Source organism: Corvus kubaryi, unplaced genomic scaffold, assembly GCF_017639235.1.
Source record: "Corvus kubaryi isolate FWS band 111438036 unplaced genomic scaffold, C.kubaryi_AGA036_p1.0 37284, whole genome shotgun sequence".
NCBI lineage: Eukaryota > Metazoa > Chordata > Aves > Passeriformes > Corvidae > Corvus > Corvus kubaryi.
In genome coordinates this window covers 912,773-917,169 of record NW_024581088.1, presented here as the reverse complement: position 1 = coordinate 917,169, position 4,397 = coordinate 912,773, and the positions used below count along the sequence as shown (strand labels likewise).

Below are 4,397 nucleotides of genomic sequence, written 5' to 3'. Positions count from 1 at the left end.
GTCTTTGGGACACCGAAGGGAAACAACCAGAATATTCCTTCTCCTGCCATTTCCTCAGCTGGACATGGAGCAAATCCCAACTCTGTACAGGTGGAGCTTGGTCAGGGAATTCCTGCTGCAGCCGGGGTGTGGGGGAGGGCTGGCTGTGCCAGGCTCTCCACAGAAACAGGACCCTCCTTCCTCTGCCCCTTGGGGACAGAGCCAGGAGTTCCAGGGCTGGGATGGATAGAGCTCCACTCTGAGCTCACCAGCCAGCACGTCAGCCTCCCAAAACTTCCTCTTTTTGTGCCTCCAGGTGAGGATAGAACATCTCCAATCCATCATTTCCAGCAGAGCAAGGAGGACGTGGCTGCAGTCCCAAACTGTTGCTCTGGGAATGGTGTCGGTGACTCAGCCAGCGCTTCTGGTGTGGAACTGGACAAGAACCAACCCCTCCCATGCCCCTCTGCCACCTGCAAGGGCAGCTCACTGAAGGATTCATTTTATTCCCAAATTTTTGCTGCTCTCCTGTTTTAAAATTGGAAACTGCCATGGCCAGAGATGGTTGAAAAAATCCCACAGCCTGAAGGCTCTTCTGAGCACAAATCCCAGAATCCCAGAGTCACTGTGGTTAAAAAATCCTCTGAAATCTTCCAGGCCAACCACTGCCAGGGCCACCACCACTGTCCCACGTCCCCAGCTGCCACATCCACAGGGCTGTTAAACCCCTCCAGGGATGGGGATTCACCCCTGCCCTGGGCAGCTGTGCCAGGGCTGGGCAGCCCTTTCAGTGAAGAAATTCCTGCTGCTGCCCACCCTGAGCCTCCCCTGGCCCAGCCTGAGGCCGTTCCCTCTCCTCCTGGCCCTGTTCCCTGGCAGCAGAGCCCGACCCCCCCGGCTGCCCCCTCCTGTCAGGGACTTGTGCAGAGCCACAAGGTCCCCCCTGAGCCTCCTTTGCTCCAGCCTGAGCCCCTTCCCAGCTCCCTCAGGAGTTCTCCAGCCCCTTCCCAGCTCTCGTTTGCTTCCACCATGGCAATCCAAAGCTCATTAGTGCTGACTCAGCACCTTCAGTCAGTGACTGTCACACTCTGGGGTCCCTGAACAGCCAGCCCTCAATCCCTTGGCATTTCACCTCTAAAAAAGCCTCAGTGAGGACCCTCAGGCTGATGGCACCTGGTGGCTGTAGGGCCCTGCTGAGTTGTTTGGGCTGTGATGGGTTTGGGAGTGACAGACATGGAGAGCTCAAAGGAAAATGTCCAAACTCCCCATCAGATCCAGTCCAGCTCTTACTAGAAATGCAAGGAAAGTAGCCAGGCCCATGCAGGTAGCTCAGGATGATTTATTTGATGACCCCTACAATTATTATCAGAGCTCAGAAGCTCCCGAGGCACAGCAGGACCATCGGAATAAAACACGGAAGCAGCGTGCGGAGAAGGAATAGAACAGGAGTGAGGTGTGCAAACACACCGTGCACAGGGAAACACTGTGATCCAGGATCTCCAGGGCTGGCAAAATGGGAGCCTTCCTTAGGAAAACCAAGGAGCAGCTGTTTGGAACCGAGGAGTTTAAAGCAGGCAGCACAAAGCAGCTCTGGGTTCGGGGGGATGCCGAGACTGGGGGATCACAGGGAGAAGAGGTCACCTTTGATCGCCCCTGGGGCTCTGCTGGAGATGGAGCCTGGATGGACAGAGCCAGCGTGGGCTCAGCCCCAGGGCCCAGCCAGCGGTGACCCCCAGCTGCCCCTGCAGCCTCCCCAGCCCAGGGCTCCCACAGGGGTCCCTTTGGAAGGGGAGATGCCGGGGGGTCCCCGGGTCAGGAGCAGCGGTGAGAACCTTCTGTCTCACCTGCATTCCCTGCACTCGGTGCTCTCCAGGCTGGGCTTGGCTCTCTCCAGGGGCCGTGAGGATCCTCCCACACTCCCAGATTTGCCTGGTTCTCCATCTGGGATCCTCTCCCATCGAGTCCTCTGGAGCAGCAGCTCAGCCCGGGTCCCTGAACTCATTAATCTCATTAATCTCATTAATCTCATTAATCTCACCAAACCCATCAAACCCCTCTCCGTGGCCTGAGCAGATGCAGGCTGGCAGTGCCAGCCTGGGCTGGGGTGACACCCACACAGAGCAAAGGCCACCACAGGTCACCTCGTCCAGCTTTTCACCTCTCCTGGAGCCCGTGGCCTCTGCAGGGCCCTGAGCTGCTCAGGGCCAGGGATCAGGAGAGGAGAGGAGATGGAAAACCAAAGGACATCGTTCCTGCAGCAGAGGCGGGGGTGGCTCCAGCCCTGAGCCTGTAGAGCAAGGGGCTGAAAAGGACAGGAAAGGAAGGACTGGCCAAGACCTCCGGGAGCCCCAGCTGGAGAAAGCCCCAATTTTCCTTCAGTGAAGGTTTCCCTGAAGAATTCCTGCCATTCCCAGAATCCCTGCACTGCTGAGGATGTGCACTTCAGAGATGAGACAAGAGCTCCTCGTGCATTTCAAGGATCCTGCAGAGCCCTTTCCTGTTCTCCCGAGGGGTTTGATCCTCTCCTCCCGTTCCCAGGCAGCAGCAATCAGGGGCAGTGAATCAGGGCTGCACTCCCTGGTTTTACAGCTGCCACCAGCTGCAGGTGCTGGGCACCTGTTCCCAAGGGCACCAGGATGTGGCTGGCACCCCTGTGCCCCTGCTGTCACTGGTGACATCACAGGGACAATGAGCTGCCACCACAGAGCCCCTGTGAGGAGGCGGGAGGCTCTTCATGGTCCGGTTTTGTCCTTCCCAGCTCCTTGCACCTCTCCAAGGGGGACTGGGAGGGTCTGGTCCTGTTTCAAGCCGTATTTCTCACAGAGCCCTCCAAATGTCACCTCCCTGGGGATCAGCTGGACACCGTGGGACTGGGGAAGGAGGTGGTGGGTTCAGGCGGCTGCCCTGGACCTCAGGAAGAGCAGGACACTTGGTTATCCTGAATAGCCCTAACTCTGTCTTGGCTCTCCTCTCCTGGTTATCCCACTTGGGTCTCCCTGGGTTTCAGTCACAGCTTTTCCAGTGCAGGCCCAAACCTGCTGAGCTCACAGCAAAACCCCTCATCCTCCCAGCTGAGCTCAGGCTCGACATGAAGCACCTCTTCCAAAGCAGGGAAGACGTTTGGTATTACAGAAATGTTCCCTGTGCTGTGCACAGGAGGGTGTGCTTGGGAGGACACAAAGCTGACATTGACAATTCCCTAAATCCATGCTCCAAAATGCGCCTGCCCTGGAGCCCCAGCTGCCCAGGGCAAGGTGGTCACAGCAGCTCCTGTGCTGGCTGGGGGTTCCTTCCTTCTCTGCATCTGCCAGCAGGACTCTTTCTATTTTTTAATCCAAGTCTCCACCAGTGTTTGTCCTCTTTTCCTGGGTTTTGTTGGATTTCAGGACTGTGCCAGTGCGAGGTTATCAGCAAAGCTTTCCTCAGCTCATGGATGTGGTGCTGAGGGCCAGGTCAGGGTGGGGTTATCACTGCAGCCCTTCCTCGCTGCCTGATCCAGCGGGAGGCAGAGAGCTCCTCAAGGCTGGCTCCTGGCCCCGGGGCCTTGGGCAGGGCTTCGCTGGGGCTCAGTTGGCGCTGTGGCGAGCACAGCACAGCCAGGCTGGGCTGGATGAAGGGCTCGGCTCCGTTGGGTTCCCGGGGATCAGGTCACTCCTGGAGCAGCTGAATCGCCCAGGAAAAGAAGAGGCTGTGCTGGGAAGGGCTGGGGGCGTTTGCCCCTCAGTTCAGGGGGGACGAGAGTGGGCACAGCTGGGCCGGGGAGGTCTCGATCCCCGGCCAGGCACTGAAATCAGCCTCAGCATCTCCACCCACAGCAGCAGCCTCGGGAAGGAGGCTCCCAGACGGGTGTTCCATGTGCAGAACAGGCACCAGGAGCTTGGGAAACCTGACCTTCCTGGGTCCGAGGGGGTTCTCACACAGAAATGGAGCCGAGGACAAAGCCAGAAAACGGTTCAAGCAAAGACACGGAAAGAGGGGAACTGCCCGGAGCTGCTGGCACCACCGGACTGCGGTGGGGAGGGTGAAGGGCAGGGACTGAACGCGACCCGCTCCCGCAGGGACCGCCCCGTGCTCTGAGCAGCTGCGGGGCTCGCTGGCTGCTCCCCGCGCCTTCACCGGGAGCTCCATCCCGCAGCTCTCCAAGCCCCTGTCGGGGTGAGGAGGGGGAGCACTAAAGGCTTCACATTTTCAGTCGAGGAGCAGAGCTCTCGCTGAAGGGAGGCTCGGGCCGAGCTCGAGCTGCCTCTGGAGCTGGGTAGGGAGGGGGGCTCGGTTTTCTGAGGAGGTATCTTTTCAGCTTTTTACCGGCTAGCGCTTGTAGTTCAACGCCTTAGAAAGCCTTGAGCAACCCAGAGAGGTAGCACGGGCGATCCAGCACTTTAGTAGCTCTAAAATCGGTACCTGTATCAGCTGCAAAG

The 4,397-nt window shown here is 58.6% G+C and overlaps 1 long non-coding RNA gene across 1 annotated transcript; it reads right to left on the bottom strand.

The window, feature by feature from the left end:
* Nucleotides 1-1,298: 1,298 nt before the first annotated feature.
* On the bottom strand, nt 1,299-4,391 carry LOC121663524. Its single transcript, XR_006015659.1, has 2 exons — nt 1,824-4,391; nt 1,299-1,656 (listed from the first exon to the last, which is right to left on the bottom strand). It is a non-coding gene; the product is annotated as an uncharacterized LOC121663524 (long non-coding RNA).
* Between the last annotated feature and the right edge of the window lie 6 nt (nt 4,392-4,397).